At 42.0% G+C, this 20245-nt stretch overlaps 1 long non-coding RNA gene across 1 annotated transcript in view; it reads right to left on the bottom strand.

The window, feature by feature from the left end:
* LOC144062370 (uncharacterized) overlaps positions 1-20245 on the bottom strand; it is a 41608-nt gene that overhangs the window by 7993 nt on the left and 13370 nt on the right. The window contains exon 3 of the long non-coding RNA XR_013296390.1: positions 8811-9853. This is a non-coding gene — a long non-coding RNA (uncharacterized LOC144062370). The remainder of the gene's footprint in view (positions 1-8810; positions 9854-20245) is intronic.

Raw genomic sequence — 20245 nt, 5'->3', positions numbered from 1 at the left:
TGTGCTACCTTCAACGTAACCATCCGCTGTCAAGCTAAAAAAGCATTGGCAGTCAAAATTAATAGTGTAATTAATCTGCGTTAATACATGATTAATGCGATATTTTTTGGTGATTAATCAATGAGTTATTTCTTCTATTATGAGTATCCAAGTTGCAAAATACATGAATATTACTGATTGGTGTGTCTGTGAAAATACCAAAACTTGGTGTGGCCCCGCCTATGCCCTAATATAGAGCCCTGTGAGTTAGAGACACCCCCATTTGAAAAAATTGAACACAAATGGTAATAATAATAATAATAATAATAATAATAATAATAATAATAATAATAATAACAATAAGGGGTGTCAAAATGAGTGCGTTAATTTTGAAAAAACAACTTTAACGCCACAATTTTTTTTTAATGCGCGATTAATGACCACCCCTTACTTGGAAAGCCTGTATTTGTAATTGTAATTGCCTGACACCCCTAATATTAATGCATTCAATGAATAGATTTTTAGAATGATTCAGAAGGTTTCATGCACTCCTGTTGCCGTATTTATAAATGAAATACATCTGCGGCGATCACAATCGAACCAAAATCTCGTTACACCACCTGCGCCACAACTTAGACCTGCTTCCACCTGGTCTAAAGTGAAGTCTACTTTCATCCAACCAATTGTCAGGAGCCCCGGAGGGGTGTAAAAGTAGTAGTTATCAAATGTGCTCTATATAACTGAGAGTAAAAATTCATTCTTAATTTCTACCTTTGAAGTCATGGAGTTGAATCACTAGTACTTCTATTTTTAGCCAAACAAATAGCTATGTGAGCACTTTTGCCACCTCTGTCAACAGTTTTCTTTCAGTTGTCAAAATGTAATACAAACATTTTAAAGCTAGTGGTATTATAAGACGCATACACAGTAGTGTATATAATGCTCACGGCTGCATCAAGTAAGAGGTGCCAAGCTACCTACTTTGGGGTGCACACGAGATGAACCCTGAGCTGACATGTTAAATTACAGGAGGCAGCAGACTGAGACAGATGGGGGGGTTCGGGGCGGGGGGTTTGCTGGTGGGGGCTGTCAAAGTGTCTGACTGGGTTTCACTCCATGGGGCTGTAAGGGGGGCTTATTTGACCAGGAGGGTGGGCTACGGAGATGCAGGACTGACTGGTTCCTGGCTCGATTTGGACTCCTGGAGACGGGCCGGAGGGTGGGTGGCGTGGACCCCAACCACCAGCCCCACCCGAATCCCCCGCCATCCCTTTTTTTGCGTCAAGTTGTCCGTGGAGCAAAGCAATAAGAAGCAGCTTATAAAATAAGCAAACATGGAGGCAGCTTACAGACAGTCGGCCAGCTGGGGGGGATGCACGCGCGCACACACAGACGAAACACCTCCCCCTGACGCACTACCGCACCCCTGACCTTGACCCCGCCGGTCATTCCTAACCTGTTTCTGAATGGACGTCAGTGCAGCTGGGCTGTCTAGCCACATAATAAGTGCAACTTCCTTCACCGCACGCACACACCCTTCACCATCGTCATCATCATCAAGCCCGTTCCCACGCTCGCTGCATGACTGATGCGAAGTGTCGGCATCTGGATTTTGTGTGGCAAAATGACACTTAAAAACTATTTTGTCATACAAAATGTATGTTTTTAAATTGGAGCAATATTGGAGCTTATGTGTAAGTGCCTTCAAATGAAGCATATACAGTAGACTCAAATTTATTTTTCATTATATAAATAATTCACCATCCCAGAAGAGAAAGAGAATGCCAGGGAGAAAAAGTGCAATATTTCTTCTTTTTTTTAATTTAATTTTATTTTTTTCAGAATTTGCTGTTTAACCATTAAGTTGCAGTTGAAATTAAACTTGCCATTTCATTTGTTTGCATTTACTCTGAATAAAAATGTATGAAGCATGAAAAACTTTTTTTAGTTTACCCACCATAGACAATTGTATAATTTCATCATTATTCATGAATCTATTTAGAACTGTGAGTAAATGAGCTTTTTTTCAATGTGGCCCTTGTTGATCTCTTATACTCTGCTGCCACCTGCTGGCCGTTTGTGTAATAACTACCATTTCTTCAGCCATTCTTTGCCGTTGAGAGGCTGCATCAAAGCCTTCTGTATGCTCTAGCATAAAAAAATAAATAAAAAACCATTAAAACGTATAAATACGTCTTTGGGACACTTAAAAAGTTTAAAATAGAACATATTTATACGTTTTGGGGAGCAAATGAGTTAATTCAAGGTAAGGCGGCTGATACAGTGGCTGTGGGCGTTTTACGATCAGGAACTTGAACTTAGGAAGTAGAAAAATATATAAAAAATATATAATAAAATAGAAAATTGCCATTAATTTCATGCAGTTTTGAGTGAAAACCCTTATTAGGATATATATGGCAGGTCTATTTATTGGTCTGTCATTGCTTTTTCTTTAATTTTATGTATCAAAAGCATAAGTGGTATCAACACAAGAGCTGAGTACTCGTACTGATATCAGTCCTATTGAACATCCCTAAATTTTCATAATAATGTAATGCAATATCGTACTTTTCTTTCCTTATATTAAATTTGAACAGTTCCAGTTTATTACTAGTACTCTAGTATTGCTTGATTGCTGATTGGCTGGTAGAAATCACATGATTCCACAACTAAATAAACTGTGACAATTTCTAAAATTACGCTTGCATTTGCTTTTTGGAACGTGTTTCCGATTATTTGCAGAAAAATTCCCCCCAAATTTTTTGCCTCTTTCCAAGTGTTTCGGGATCATAGTTTGTGGTGTATTTGTGGTTTAACTATTAAAAGAGGCAATTAATCGTTTTTTTTTTTTTTTAGAGGAGTGTCAATAATTTGCGGATATTTAGTGTCTGTGGCCAGGCTTCGTCCATATCACACTCACACAGCACTTCCTGTCACATTTACACTAAGCAATGAGCCACATGCTGCTTCACCAAGTCTTCACAACTCATGGTAAAAGGAAAAAAAGCAAAGCTTTTCACTACAAAATCCTACTTGCTAGTGTCATGAGTGCATGCGGGCTCTATGCACTCATGCACATCATTCATCATACATGGGGGTGGCGTCATATTTTCATTAAGGCCATGTCTGTGTCGAGCGGTGTGGCCTTTCACTTGAGTGCGAGCAGGCAGTTTAATCACACATACAGCACTACTCCATTTTCATTTCCTTTTTTTTCCCCCCTCTTCATGCAGCCTCCATTCCACTCGGGCTTCATAATTCTGCCCCTCAGTGCTTGTCTGGCCGGGCGCAGAATTTGCAGCAGGTTGCAATGACATAATCACTGACTTGGAGCAATGCACACATGCCCCTCCAAATTGGCAAAGCCCTAACTTCCTTCCTAGAATCTGTAAGGTGACTCCCTGTGGAGCAACAGGAGCAGACTCACCTGTGCGGTAGGTATTTCCTCTTTGCCAAACACACTTGTTAAGGTTAAAACTTTAGATGGTCACCAAAGAATTACAAATGCTGATTTGAATTGGAAATTGAGTGAAAATGGAGGTTGAACCCCAATGAAATGAAATCTTTTGCTTGGTCACAAGAAAGGAGTGCAAGACAAGTGGAACACGCCTGGAAAGAATTGAGCGATGGCTGTAAATGCTTTCAGCAAGTATTACATCAATGCGACACTCAAACACCCACACGCATATACGAATAAAATCAATAGCTAAGCAAATAAAAAGCAGCCGGCAATCTGAATAAAGCGCAACTAAACCCACTCTCAAAATTGTCATTCGTAACTATAATTGAATAAATCTTTGAGAAAGGTTGGTACCTTTTCAAAGTTGACAGAATGATATTAGAAAAGCATTCGAGATCTTGATTGATTGATATGTTGAGGTCTTAGAAGGCGGGAAAAAAACTGGGACGGGAACGGGAACCGAGGAGCGATAAAGACGGTGACACAAGATTCAGAGACGCAAGATTGGGAAAAAAAATACCTAAACAATCAGGTGGATTATTTTTCTGTTGCTATCACATTTCACATTAGCAAAGCTAAAGGAAGATGTTATTTAGACTGCTAGCCAATGCTAGCTAGCTCTCAGGCACGCTACACACTGAGCCACACCGCCAAATATGACACCAAATGAATGCGCCGCAATATTTTGGACTATATTATTTTTATTGAACCACAAAAAAACATGGCGTGATTGTGGATGGCGGAAAAGAAGAGGAAATAAAATATAAATATAAAATAAAAATAAAGAAGGAGAGATTGTGGGTATTTTGAGAAGCTTTTTGCAATTAAAAATTGCCCTGTTCACTAACTGCACTTGTGCGTTTTGCTGACAGAGACTCTCCACGCTTTGCTTTTGATCCACAGGTAAACATATCATCATAATTCTAGTTCAATTTTAATGTAAAACACAATATGTATATATATTAGTCTATACTTTTTAAATTTGACCATGGACAGGAGTTGTTAGCGTGTAAACAAAAATGTTTTTTTTAGTAAAGAATGTGCACATGTTTCTAAAAGCATAGCCTGAACATTTAATCAAAGTTTTATGATTTGATGATGATTTAAGATTTGATGCTGGAATGATTTCTATTCCTTTTATTTCCTTTGGGGGAAATAATTTTACCAAATGGGTGCATGACTTGCCATATGAAATCCCACTCTACTGAAGACCACCTGAAGCAAGCTCGGCTGCACCCTGGCAGCACAAATGTTCATTAGCATAAAAGCTTTCTGCAGGAGATGGTGGGTGCGGAGTGTTTTCTTTATTTCCTTTAAGTAACTGTGAATGCAAACAGTCAATGGATTAGAATTAGTCTTTGTACAGTGTGCACGTGTGCGCGCGCGCGTGTGTGTGTGTGCCTGGTTAAGCAAACCTGCTGGTGTGTTATGTTCATTCTGCTGCTGTATAAAACATATGGCGCTGCCATTGTTAATATGCTAACCATGGATAAGAGGCATGCAAGACTTATGTCTGCTTGTAAAGACTTACGATACGTGTTTTAAATCCGCCAATAGCGCTGAACAAAACAAACTAAAAACACAATTTGTCCAAAAATGTGGTCAATGTTACACTCCAAACCTGAAGGGGGCAGTAATGCGCATTGTAAAGTGACTACCACGCAATATCAGAGTATGATTTTGTCACATCCATCCATCCATCCATTTTCTTGGCCGCTTTTCCTCACTAGGGTCGCGGGGGTGCTGGAGCCTATCCCAGCTGGCTTCGGGCAGTAGGCGGGGTACACCCTGAACTGGTTGCCAGCCAATCGCAGGGCACACAGAGACAAACAACCACACTCACATTCACACCTAGGGACAATTTGGAGTGTTCAATTAACCTGCCATGCATGTTTTTGGAATGTGGGAGGAAACCGGAGTACCCGGAGAAAACCCACGCAAGCACGGGGAGAACATGCAAACTCCACCCAGGAAGGCCGAAGCCCGGACTCGATCTCACGTCCTCTGCACTGGGAGGCGGACGTGCTAACCAGTCAGCCACCGTGCTGCCATGATTTTGTCACAATGGTGACTTTTTTAAATATCAAGTGAAAGAGAAGTTTAAAATGAAGCAAAAGGGTAACATAAAGTACAACATTGTGGAGCGACCACATTGAAAGTCGTTCATGACACCATCAGCATGTGATGTAACTTCATATTTAATACTGCGCAGGGTACTTGAGGTAAATCCCCGCACTTTACTTCATCTGAAAGAGTTGTTTATGTGCATAGGTGCTGCTGTTTTGGTGAGCAATAGAGTTGAAATGAGGCTTAGTGGCTAACTCTTTCATATATATTTGATTAGGTGATACTACTTTTTAGGAAAATGTCAATTTCAATTTTCCCCACTGAAATGAAATGTAATGCTAATGTAACAAAGTCAATATTCTGTAGTATTCATTTGTTGATGTGCGCCTTAAAAGGGGAAGTCAACCCCCCCATGTTCTATGCAGCCCCACTTGTCTAAATACGGTATTTTGGTTAATATCGCGGTAGTGGAATATGAGTTAAGCAGGCAAAATCCAGTCGTTTAGATCAATATCCAAAGACGGCCATTTTGCCACTTGCTGTCGAGTGAATATGACATCACAGTTGCTTATAGGACTCAGGTAACAACCAATCACAGTTCAGCTTTACAAAACAGGTGAGCTGTGGTTGGTCCTTGCCTGAGCCCTGAGTAACTGTGATGTGGCAAAATGGCCGCCCACTGAGATGGATAAAAAAACGGCTGGATTTTGCTTCATAACTTATATTCCACAAATGTGATATTAATCAGAATGTTTAAAGTATAGTAAGGTCACATATAACATATTATTGTCAAGAAATGTTTAAGGTTGACTTCCCCTTTAAGAAGTGTGATCAGTCCAGTTGGCTATTTACATGTGTTTGGTTCCATGCTCCTTGTGAGTAGTTTCATTTTTTTCATATTTGTGTTTGTCCTGTTCAATAAACGGCTGACGGTGCATTGTGGCTCTCTTTTGTTTTTTTTCTCACATCACCCAAGGGTTAGCTTCTACAAAATTAGCTTGCAGCAAAAAAGTCAACCAACCTCACAACTGGAAAAACACGTCAATTGGGGCACTTTTAAGTCAAGGGACCACACTGTACAATGTTTCAAAGAAATCCTACTACTTTCTCGCTGCTGTGTGTTATGCTAGCAAGCAGCAGGCAGGCGGCGAGTTTTCCGAGAGGATGATGGCCTACTTCCAGGGGGTGTGCGCGGAGAGAGAGGGTCCCTCTACTAATTAGCCGTGACAGGTGAAAACGACCACAAATACCTGAGGGGCTCGCCATGAAACGGCCAATCGCACACAAACATAAACACGGGAGACAAAAGCGGCGAGCGAGGGGGTACACCAGCCAGCACCATAGCGGCGACACGGCAGCCTGCATCCCGCTGCTTGTGCACGGATAGCCCTGATCCCCCCGCGCTTTGACAAGGCGTAATAAAGCGCCGCATTGTGTGTGTATGAGTGTGTGTATGAGGGAGGTTGGGGAGGGGGTGGGGGGGGTGTTAACACAATGTTGCATGCTGAGTGCTGTGAGAAGGGCGTACACCGCCGGGTCCCACGGCACAGCAGCGCGCTAGGGCCTATAGCAGGGAGTGGCGAGCATGCTAATGAGGTCATTATGTATTGGACGCTTCTTTCCTTTACAGTGCGCCTGTCAGCGGAGGCATGAAGCCCGGCACAGATGTCACATATGGCACAATACCACAACAACGGCGGCGTCTACAAAAAAATGGCGGGCGCGAGAGGACGGTGCCGATCCAAAGGCAGAAAAGGGCATTTGCATGGGTAATGAGGTGAGCTTAAAATGCTTAAGACGCCGGCCATGCAGGCGACATTCACCCGCTAATTGCTTATTCAATCAGCAGCCGGGCAGAAAGCTTTTTATATTTTTTTTAAGCGCTTTTATTTACAGCCGAAAAAAGGGGGAGGAAAGGCCGCGGGTGGAGCGTATGCAAATGCAATTACGGCGTATTTGCATAGCCGTTAACGATCGAAGGGCAGATGGCAAACAGCGGGCACTCGAAGAGAGCGCCTGAGCGCCATCTTGGTCGAGCGAGACAGCTGGCAGATAGCGATCGGCCATTTTGTAAGCGCCGCCGCTGTTGCCAGGCGGAGGTGGTAGGAAAAGAAAAAAACGAGGCGCCAGTCTCCCCGCGTGCCAGGAGATTGGCGCTTGCTACATGCAATACTGTAATAACAAAGACAGAGCTCTATGAGAGGAGCTACTACTTGGACTTTATCACACAGTAACGATGAAGTTTGATGCTTTTGCCACCTGCCCAATAAATGAATCCACAATCTTGGACAGGGATGACAATTTTTTTCCTAGATACATAAAAAATGGAAAGGGGGTGGGAGCGATATCACCCTATGTTTATACATAATCTAGGTCAACAAATCGAATAATTGTCCAGGTCTTTTTTTTTTTTACTTATTCGACAACAAATTAAATGAACAAGTAATGTCCAGTTGCCTCGATTCAACATTTAGTACGTGAATGACAATCTATAGTACACAGACATAAGGAGATTTTTTTTTCTTTGGCAAACATATTAGTTTTTATTGACATTGTGAAAATTACCTTGGGAAAATATGCTTTTAGGCTAACGGTTTGCTAAGCAGTTAAACATTATTTTTATCGATGAATAAGCAAAAACTGTTTTAATATGATATCTTTGTAATTTATTATTTTAATCAAAAAAATGTACGATATCTTGGAATAGTCAACTTTATAAAACATTTTAAATAAAAAAAATTGTGTGATATCTTGTAAGATATTTTCCCCAAATAAATCATGTGACCGTTTTAATTTTCTAATCAATATATTCTTTTATTTATTTATTAAAATCTTTAAAGAGTTATTCAAAATAAAAGGTATGATATCTTGCAACATTCAACTTTCCTCAATTTATTTTTTAAATTTAATGTCATCTTTAATCTTACCTTCTCTCATAATCGTCTGATATGGACCATGTTTTTAATTATTAGAAAAGACAATGGGCCTATTAAAATACGTGCTTCAGGCTGCAAATGGCCCTCAGGCCGAACTTTGGACCCCAGTGATAGATAAATTAAATCAATAGATAAAAGACAAAAATCAGGATCAGATCTAGATTGAAACTGGTATATTCTCCATTTGATTGAAATCGTTGACCGTGGTAATCCGATTTCACTCATTACAAAAGGTTTTTCAAGAATGATGACATCACCCAAATTAAACAGAAGCATCCTCGAAAGATTCCATGAAAAGGCAATGCAGATCGAAGCCCAAACAAACCAATGCTGACATGAACAACGTTAAGTGGCATTAAGGTACTCACCAAAAAAGTAGGAAATCTCTGTGTTGAGCTTTCCTGGACTGATGTGTTATTTTCCATCTCTCAACTTGTCTTCACATTTGGATTTGTTACAGGTCAAAAAAAAGAAAAGAATAGAAGAGTAAGTCTTACTATATAAGGGTGGAAAAAGTCTGCTCATTAGCGGCCATTCATTAGAAATGAGTAGTGGACTTCTGCTTCCACACGGAGAGGAAGTCGTGAAAGCCCTCTTCTTTTCCTCCGCTCCACCTTCCAGATCAATACCGCACTTCCATATCCTCTGAAGGCGGCTGCTCTTAGTGCAGCTCAGGAAATATAAAGCAATAAAAAAAATACAGCAGATTGGAGAAGAAGTTGTCCTTTCATCCGAGCCCGTGAGATGAAGGTATATTGGGCTTGGATGGCGCGTCCTGTTCATCCTCCTCCCCCCCACCTCCGTGAATCCTCACGGAATCAAGAAGAAACTCTTCCTTTTTCCCACAAATTTGCTTCTTCTTTTTCCGCCTTTGCGTCCCGCCTCTCAGTGGCAAAATGTTTATCGAGCCTCACAAACTCCCTGCGGGCCGAGCCCACACCGCAACATCCATGTGTGGGGCGGGTGCAAGAGTGAGGGCTCTGGCCCAGGACCCGTTGGAGGAAGCTGGAAAAAAAAAAAGATGGAGGTGGGAACTGGCGGTCGGTCCCAGGGCTCCGAGGGGCCCGCAGGCGGTTCTGGCCAACCTCTGCTAGCCTCTGTATTGATTTGACAGCGCGGAGGCTCCTAGCCGGCGGCGGCGGGCGCCTCGGCTCGCCCGCCTCACCTGCATCTCTCCTGGCTCCGGCCCGCCCTCGCCTGCCCACTCTGCATGGCCCCTGTCGGCTCACCGGGACCCCTGAACGCAAGCGCCGGGGGGCCCGCGCAAGGAAGGCAGCCAGCGAGGCCCGTCATGGAGATCCACAGATGTGCTCCGGGTTCAGCCGCTTCCTGCTAAGTCTTCCATCCAGCCCTCCTTCCACCCACACTCCCAATCCTCCTCTTCTTCTTTTTCATCTTCAGCCTCATCTCTCTGTAGCACACAAACACAAGGAGAAAAAAATGGTTAATCGTAGGTTTTGCTGGAGTTGAGCGAGAGTTCAGGGGTGAATATTCTGGCATCATTTCCCGGCAGGCAGCATGAACCGGCTCACCTCGAAGAGCAAAGACCGCATGGATTGGAGGGCTGACACTCAACATGTTCGGGTTTTAGATAGCAGTGGTGAGCCATGAGGGCCAACGAGGCCTTCTCGACTTGCCTAAACTCAGAAGCACTGACCGACAGTTACGAACTAATTGCTAATATTTACTCCATAAATTTATTCACTTCTATTTTTAGGTTTTGTCTTAGCTGCACTGCTTCCAGTGCATGTATGTGGATTATATTTTTTGTCCAATAAGATTTCAGCCTTTATATGCAGGGTCTTCAGAATCAGTAGCGATGCTGATCCAACTATATTAGCAATGGGACTGTTTCTACACATTCCAAATTCACCTCACAGGGCCAACTAGCTGGCCCAAAATATACTCAGCATTTTTCAGTCCTCTGATTGGCTGGTCAGAGCAAGTTTGTAGTGATCTGCACACGTTAATACTTTTAATAGTCGCCATCTTTGGAAGAGGCGGGCATAAATTTCATGGGAGCAGTCCGTCAATTGTCAGTCCATTACCATAATTTTAACTACGCTATCTTCATGCTAAATTAAATTTTCTTACCACTATTTTCCACTTTACATTTTTTGATTATGAGATTATTCCATGTTGCCACATATAGTATGTACGCACAGTCGTAACTGCCGGAACAGACTCACTACTTCCCCCTTTTTAGGACCCCTTAGCTGTTCAATAACCTGCCTGACATAAAATGGAACACCAAAGGACTCTTATCTCTGTAACAACGTGCCTGATATGTAATAAGCAAACTGAACACTGAGCACTGTCAAACGATGCAATAAAGAGGAATATACAGCAGGAGGAAAACATCACAGTCTGGTAAAAGTATGTTAAGGCCCCAGGTACCAAATGCACAAGCCACCATTGCTGGATACTGACTAGCAGCTTGATTACGCAACTAAATTAATCAAATTCTAAATCTACATTCTTTGACCTTTTTTCTACTCATTCATCCATTTCCTATACCACTTATCCACGTCAACCCATTCACTCCCAGCCATTTTCATTGAAGCAACCCCCTTCGCTCCCGGCTGTTTTACTGGATTTTGACTGATTTTGCAAGGCCCACAGAATATTGTGTTCTATTGCTATAAAAAACATGGAACCCACTAAGAGAAAGATTAGTCTCTTCCTTCATCAGGAAAAAAGTTTATTTCCATTTTGCAGCAATTAGCATTAGAATATAGCTAAGTTTCATCATTATTTACTAATCTGTTTAAAACAATGGGGAAAAGAGCTTTTTTTTCAACATGGTCCTGGTTGATCTCTTATACTCTGCTGCCACCTGCTGGCCGCTTTTTGTTATAACTACCATTGCTTTAAGCGTCCTCTTCAGGTCAGCGGCTGCATGAAAGCCTTCTCTATGCTCTAGCATTAAAAAAAAAAAAAACATTAAAAAACGTATACATCTGTTTTTGGGACCATGGCAATATTTAAAATAGAACGTTTTTATACGTTTTTGGGATCAAATGAGTTAGACTTTGAACTAGTTGCCAGCTACTCACACTGAAAGCAACAAAAACCCCAAACAACATATTTGTCTTTGCCTCACTAAATTCAAACAACAACCAACAACAACAGCATACAAAAAACATCCCTAAAATGACCAAAGATTCAAAAGGACCCATTTTAAATGTTTAAAAGAAAAACGTTCCAAGGAAAGAAGTAGATTGTGTTGACGCCAAAGAGCGTGTGAAGGAATGGAAATGTTTTGGCTGCACCAGTGCTGCTCCAAAGAAACGTTATCAAAGAATCACATGGCAGCTTTTGTGTCATCTCGAATCATTCAAATGGCTCCAGCAAACTCTCTTCTTATGATAATAGCAGTTTGGTGGTGGTGGGTGCGCGTGGGGGTGTATTTCTTAAAGGATTCATACTTCCATTGTGTGAGACAGAGCCAATGCCAAATTCAACCCCCTCTCTACCTCACCACACCACAGCAACCAAATCAAATGGCTTCCAGAACGGAGCGCTTTCTCCACTTTTAAACAAAACAAAAAAGCTGAACAAGCTTCCACTGGAGCACACAAGTAAAGGTTTGGATGGAAGTTGCAAGAGTGGCCGAGTACGAGAGGCAAGTTTAAGAAGGTGGGGGGTGGGGGGGGGGGGGGTGCGGCGCCAGGGTCCGAGGGGGCACGGATGTGGGGGCGAGGGGGTGCGCTGCGTGTCTCAGACACAATAATGCTATTCATTGGGCTCAGACATGGGTGTTAACTCCCCTCTGACCGAGCACAATGGGCCTGAGCGGCTTCCAGGCAGGCCTTGGTGATATTGTTAGTTCAGGGCTGCTTTGTGGCCACCGCGGGACACAGCCGACGCATTGTGGGCGTGCGGCAGGATGGATGGAAGAACGGACGGATAGATGGATGGATGGAGGGAGCTCAGAAGAGGTGAAAGGCAAATGGAGAGTTTGTGTGTTGTGAAGTTGAGAGGACGAGGTGGGGGGGGGGGGGGGGAACGGGGTCTACGGGCCTTTTGGTGCTGCCCGTTGGCATTGGACTTGCACGTCTTGGAAACGTGTTCTCGTGAGACTTTAGTAGGGTTTGGGACAAAAAACAGACACTGATTTGTATAGACTTGCGTATATTTTTGTAATCATATCAAGTCTTGAATCAATCAATTAAAGGAGGATTGGTTTGCAATTTTAATCCAGTCTCGCCGGGCTTCACAACGGCTGGCAAGTCGCCATCGCTCGCCGAGATGCTCGTTGGCTCACGCAAAAGTAGGCTTGCGAAATATGGTCTCTCTGAGCCACCGTAGTGTGTGTGCCAATGCTATTCTTTGACCACTAGATGGCGCTAAGTGTCCAAACGTTTTCTTCCGAGGGCCACGTAGAGAAAAAAAATCGAAGGATGCAAGGGCCACTTTGTTTTTTTGGTTTTTAATATATAATATATATAATAATATTTTAATTTATGAAGTTCATCAAAAGCAGTCAAAACAGGCAATTGCATATTGTTTATATAATACAATGTTTTGTTTTTTTTAAACTGCTACCTGAACAGATTTCTAAAAGGTAAATAGTTTAGGATTGTACAAGATTTTGGGGTGATCAGAGACCAAGTAACAAGTAGGAAATATCAATAAACAGCAGCTGAATACTGCATTCAGAACCAAAAAGAGAGCAATCTGAAGTAACAATTTGGACTTTGGCAGAGCAAAAAGTGAAGGGAATCATTTTTGCTTGTAATAGTTAATGACTGGTATTTTTATTAATTTATTATTTCTAAGAGAACTATTGTGACTATTTGATTTAGTTCATTTAGAAACACCAAATTTATTAATAGCAAATGTCATTTTTAGTATATCCCGCGGGCCGGTTAAAAATGGACGGCGGGCCACAAACGGTTTGGACACCACTGCTCTAATCCATTCATGGACCTCGTCCTCTAGCGGTACTCCGTGCCTATAACTAAAGAGCTCGTCCGGGATTTGGACCCAGGACCGTTCACACCAAGAATCGGCCAACGAGTCACACTCAACAGCATGTTAAGACTTTTTGAGTACAAACAATGCGCTGCATGTGCCAAATTCCCGCCACTAAGTCCACTACTGCAAAGTTTTAGACATGAACTTCACTAGGGTTCTAATGCCACGCGAGAGCGTCTTTACCCATTGAGCGTAGTGCCCCCTTTCTCCCAGGTGGCAGTGGGAGAGCAGGGATTACACTAGTCAACCAGCGTAGGCAATGATCTCCCCTCCTGGGAAGGGAGTTCAACCTTTTCTCCGAGAGAGATCGAGGCAGTCAACTGATGCCTAACTCAATTAAGGGCAGGAGAAAGTAGCGAGAGAGGGTGAGGAACGGACGCATGGGATGCTAAGGGGGGGGGGGGGATTAGAGTCAGCGGGAGGGAGATCAAAAACTCAGGTGTCCTCAGTACAAAACTCACTCCTGGTCCCTAATAATACGTTGTAAAACTATACAAATCCAATGACAGAAATCATCAGATAATCCTATTAGACTGGACTTCCAACGAAGGATATTTAGGGGACAGTTAGTGCTATAACTGAGACACTTCTGCAACACTTAACAAGGAATTGGCGGTGCTGCGGATTCAGCGCACCCAATCACATTTGCCAGGGAAAGGATTTAGCAGGCGGGTTGGATGTAGCAAGACCCCTTTTAGGGGCATACCGACAAGTACTGATTCATCCATCAAATTTCTAGACTGCTTGCTCATATTCAGGTCAAGGGTGGGTCAGTTTGGGCAATACACTCTGTATTGGTCCCCAGTCAGCCGCAGGTACGAATGAGAATTTAAAAAAAAAAAAAACGGTTCCAGCTCATTCGATTCTCAGGAATTGTTTGGTATGTTTCTTCACAATCCCGAGTGTTTACATCCTAAATCTGCTCCCGGTAGGAAGTTGGGGAGTCATTGTACATCCCATGTTGAATATTTTTGCAGAAATAACATGACAAGATGGCACCGGTGAGGCTCCCCCCTCTCAGGTCCTCCCCCCTCGCTTATCCCCTTGCCAGATAGGAGTGCTCAGCAGCTCCCCGATTGTTATTGATCCTGAGAGCGAGCCAGTAGGGGGGAGTCAGTGACGCTCTCCAACTCTCTACCCATTCTTTCTCCCATTCTCTCTCTCTCTCTCTTCTATGCAACTTTCCTCCCTCTTGCCCTATAACTTCATTTATCAAGGTTAAAGAAGTCTTATGAAAAAGAAAAAAAAAGGCAAGAGGGGGTTTGCCTGGATGCCATCTGACTGCATGAAAGAAATCCCCTCCGGCTGCTCCAACAGAGGAAGATGTCACACACACACACATGTGCGCACACACACACACACACACACGCACACACACACACACATGTACGGCCACACACACACATGCGCACACACTTTGTGCCTTACAAGCCAGTTGCAAGTAAAAGTAACATGTTCAAGTTGACAGATAAAAAATAAATATTAATTCATTTGAAAAAAAATCACTATATTTTACAAATCCAATCAATCAGTGTCTAACAAAAAAGTATGTATCTCCAAATTTTGTGACCTCATTTATTACACGAAACATTTATTAACTTAATATGATTAGTTGGTTCTTTATTTTGGACACTTATTTTCTCTCTCTATTCATCTATATATCTATCTATATATTTATCTATATATATATATATATAGAGAGAGAGAGAGAGAGAGAGAGAGCGAGAGAGAGAGAGAAAATAAGTGTCCAAAATAACTAACTAACTAATCATATTAAGTTAATAAATTTACAAATCGCATATATATATATATATATATATATATATATATATATATATATATATATATATATATGTGCGATCTGTACTGTCTCTCAAGTGCTCTCTTCTTATTAGCGTGACCAAAAGATGGACAGCACGGCCCCAAACTTTAGTCCACTCAAATGCAACACAAAGCCTCAGGGCCCTGTTAACTTGTAGTTCGCTCATTTGCGCGCAAGGAGAGAGCACATTTATTAGACAGCGTAGTTGCCATTGTCTCCCGTTCATAAAAAAAGGCCTGAAAATGGCCGAACACGTGTTGTGCATCCTGCCCGCCATTGTCTCTGCGGCCACTCGACTTTGCAAAGGCCTGATTTGCACTCGTGAAGGCAAATGCGCACAGTGTGCTACAAAGCCGCGCCTTCCCCTGCCTTTGTGCGCCCTAATTGCCACAATGCATCTTGTGGCGGCTAATTGTGTCGTTTGTGAGTCATTGTCTCCTGCTACACAATTGCCTCTTCTTCACACGGGAGGACAACCAGGCACGTGAGGAGTGGGCGTAATGTAAGAAGAAAGTAAAGATGAAAAGATGATAACGGAGGAAAAATAATGACATTTTACATGATTTATTTCATTTCATTTATTGGATTAAACCTTAAATACATTTTATTTTAGTTTATAAATTCATAATGAAGAACCCCTTATATTGTTCTTAAAAATATCAAGAACAATATTTGTGAATGTACAACAACACCCAGAAAAACTGCCAGTCGGCCTCTCTGGGCCCGAGATTGTCTGATATGGATTGAAGCATAGTGGAAAAGTGGACTGTGGTCTGATGAGTCCACAATTCACATTGTTTAAAAACTCAGCATCTGTGATGGTATAGTGGGATGTGCAACATGTGAAAGCACTATTAATGCTGGAAAACACAGGCAAGCTTTGGAGTAATATGTTGCCGTCCAAGTCATTTGTCCTCTCCTACCCAAAACAAGAATCACACTCCTAGACCAACAAGCAACACCACTCAACCAACTGAAACTTAACTTTCTGGAATATGTCAAAATCATGTCACCTATTGGCCAACTAAAATTGGGCAAATTGGACCTAATAAACCCCAGATTATAACCAATGCCCCCATAGTAGATGAGAAACTATAATAAAAAACAACCCTGTGAGGCTACATTGTAGTTTTGCTTTTTCATAATCGTATTACGCTAACCGATCCATCAGCAAAGTCCAGTAATGGATTGGATTTGAACCCAAAACCCCAAAAGCTAGAATTATACATTTAGACCAACAAACCTCACAATCATCATACTGAGTTAATTAGTATTTTAGTATTAAATATTTTTTTTAAAAGGGAAGTCAATACAAAAAAAATTCTTGACAATATGTTCTATGCAGTCCCACGAGTCTAAATACGGTATTTTGGTTGATATTGCGTTAGTGGAATATGAGTTAAGCACCAAAATGCAGTCGTTTTTATCAATATCAGAAGGCGGCCATGTTGTCACTTGTCGAGTGAAAATGACATCAAAGTTGCTCAGGTCTCAAGTAACAACCAGTTACAGCTCAGCTTCAGAAAACAGGTGACCTGTGATTGGTCGGAGCCCTGAGCAACTGTGATGTCATCTTCAGTCGACAGCAAGTGGCAAAATGGCCGCCCCCTGAGATGGATGAAACGGCTGGATTTTGCTGCATAACCCATATTCCATGAATGTAATATTAATCAGAATGTCATGTTTGGACTAGTGGGGTCACATAAAACATATTATTGCCAAGAAATGTTTAAGATTGACTTCCCCTTTAAATTTTCTGCTAATTTTCCCTCCAGAGCAAGCCAAGGAGGACGACTGTGTTATTTAAGTCTCACCTAACATCAGTGTACATTTGTGCTATAATGAAGTGTAAACAGATGGTTTTAGACAGCCCCCCCCCCACCCACACCTCCCCTTCCTCTTTACCTCCCTCCACTTTATACATCTTTTGTGACGCCGACGAAAGAGTTTGCCCAGACTGAATCGGTGCGACGCATCCATCTACATTCCAGTTGCTAGGCAAATCGCCGCAGCTCAGCTCGTTGTTCAAGTCCACGCGTTGACCTCTCGGACCAGACTCTTCCCAACGCCAAGCACTCGGCACCCCGACGCCCCCCCCCGCCCCCTCTCCCCCTTTGCCTTCCCACACTCAAGTTCTCGTGGAGGCGCTGACATGCAGACAAGGAGGGTGACATCATGGTGGAAAGAGACAGAGAGGTTGGTGGGGTAGGGTGTGCAGGTTTGAGGGGGGGGGGGCACACAATGCAATAGGGCATCTGGCAATGGTGGGTGGTGGGGCCCTGGTTTGGACAAAGCCTTAAGGCCCCCCCCCCCCCCCCTCCACCTTCCCATGCCTGTTTTTTGAGAATATGATCATAGGTGAAGTGCAACATCTAGTATGATGCATCACTTTAGAACAACTCTTTTTTTCTACGTATTTAATGTAGCTTTTTAACCTAATGACATATATCAGGGCACAATATTAATAAGAAAGTGGGGCTAAATAATTCAAAAATCTAATCTAATTGTGATACCCCCCCAAATATTGTGATTGTGATGAAATTAAAGAAGAAGAAAAAATGTGCACAAAAAGGTCACAAAATTACAAATTAGCGAGTATACATGTGCTTTGAGCATAAGTAATATCCTTTCTTTTTGTTTAATTAACATTTCAGCTAAGAAGCTTTGTGTCTGTTAATGCTCATGTAATAATGTGCCTGTGTGCATACACACAATAAACGTGTGTGTGTGTTGCGCGAGGCCTCCGTGTGTGTATTAGCCATGTGACTTGACCCTGGCAGGCTGAGGCGGCGTTCGTGCGTCTCGTCGGGCGTGGGAAAAAGGGGAGACCTCTTTTCACAGCTGCGCCGGCCGTTGCATTGAACCAATAGAGGGGACCCCACCGCTCGCCCCCCTCCAAACACCCCCAAACTGCGTCCGCCCGCCACTAATGCCACCCTCCCCTCCCTCCTTTCTGCTCCCGCTCCCATTCAATCTCCAGCCTGCTGCTTTTCAGCGCACCCCCGTGCCTCCCCTCCTGCGCACCCCTCACCATCCATCCATCATCCTGCTGGACCATGCCATCACGATAAAGTTGCTTTTTTTTTTTTGTTAAATCACTACTCCATCTTTCTGTAATATAAAATAAAATTACATATTTTTATCTTGCTGTTTGGCTAAAAGGACAAGAGAATAAATACCACTACTTTGCTTCGCAAGATTTAGTAATTCACTGTTTAACACATTTAAAGAGCATCATAATATACCAAGCCCAGATGTCAACATTATTTCATTTTATTTCAATTGGTGTTTTTCTTCCAATATTGTTTGGCTAACAAGTCAAAAATGGCACAAATTAGAGATACAGTGGTGGCTTGAGTGGGGTATATACTTGGATTTCCCAATTAAAATCAATTGTAAAAAAAAACAAAAAAAAAACATTCATCATTAAAACCCCCTAAAAAAACACCAACAAAAAAAAAAATCACAACATATTTTTAGTATATTCTTACATATTAATTTATCATAAAGTAAGAACATAATCAACAATAATGTAAAGTGTTAAGCGGTTTGAGCATCATGATTTCATGCTTTAATAATTCAGTGGACATTGTGCTGCTCCTTCTGGTGTGCATGCATGCCTTGACCAGCAGGGGGCAAGTATAATGTCAACAGACACACAACATGTAGATTTGAAGAATGCGGCAGCAAAGAGTAGTCTTTGTTGGTTTTGGCAAAGGATGAATAATATAATAGTGAGTATTGGTGACTGTTGTCATCTATGTTTTGGTCAACTTTGCTCGTTAGGCTTGTTCTTATCAGCCCGGTCCCTTGTGTCAACCAATCCGCTCACTTCAGCCACGCATGTCTTGTGCAGGTGTTCCTCGTTGTCTCGTCAATTTGCTTGTAATTAGTTGAATGGTTTCTTTCAGTCTTTTATCGGTTAATTTGTTTCTGTTGATGTTCCTACTAGTACAGTATTTTGATTCCTCCTTGTGCCTTGTTTGCCTTTTGGGGGTAAAAGCAATCTTTTTATGAGCTTCATCCAGCTTTGCCTCCCCGTTTCCCGCAATTTAAGTCTTACAAAACCACAAACACCTGCTGTTTGTGACAAATGATCTGTCTATATTTAAATATAAGTTGTTTAAAGGTTTAAAACTACCATGGTATTATTGTTGATTTAATTAGCCCGTTTAAGGTGTTCCCCATTATGTGTTAGCATTAAGCTAGATGTAAGGAAATGCTAGTACGGTATATAGTTTACTAGTGAAATAAATATTATGTTGTTTTGTATTTTCATTAGTTTGTTTGTTTTTTATGTTTAAACTTCAACGAAGAGTGGCTTTTAGCAGTTTGGTCAGTTTTTTTTAAAGAATTGTTCATTGTCTACTGCTTGCAAAGTTTGCTGTCGCCATAACACTTTTGTTCGCAAATCAGTCTATGTTTTTGTATCTTCAAAAGCTTCTTGGGTCACTTGTAAGTTGAGGTACCACTGTAATTAAAATTGTAAGATTCATTAATTCAATTTAAATTATTATATTTGAATTTTTTATAAGTGTTAAAGTTGACACAAGTGCAAAAAGACTACCAGTTGTGAATATTGTGCATCATAAAATCCTTCCTCCAATCGGCTCTGCAGCAAACAGACTTTAATTTATGTTAACATACGCCGCCACTACTCTGCGCGCACACCCACAAAGTGCATTCATTTCAAGAGATTTATATCCTATCAAGAAGCATAAAGCAGAGGGTGTAATTTAAATCAACTTTTAAGAACAGCCCAGTGAGCTGGGTGATGCATACAAAAAAAAAAACGGTGAGAAATCTCTGCAGGCGGTTAAAAGCAGATTTAGGAGGCCGTGACAATACTCACAACCAGTGCGCTTAAACCTATGAGGGAGCGCTTGATTTGCTGTGCATTTAAATCTGACAAGTGTACTGTGAGCGTGCACACATGGGAACTCAAGAGTGCAACGGTCACCGCCGCACACGCCCATGTGCGCATTTGTAAGCGAAAAACCC

Source organism: Vanacampus margaritifer, chromosome 13 (assembly GCF_051991255.1).
Source record: "Vanacampus margaritifer isolate UIUO_Vmar chromosome 13, RoL_Vmar_1.0, whole genome shotgun sequence".
In the NCBI taxonomy this organism is placed as follows: domain Eukaryota; kingdom Metazoa; phylum Chordata; class Actinopteri; order Syngnathiformes; family Syngnathidae; genus Vanacampus; species Vanacampus margaritifer.
Note: the sequence above shows the minus strand (reverse complement) of the source record. Positions and strands in the feature narration are given on the sequence as shown.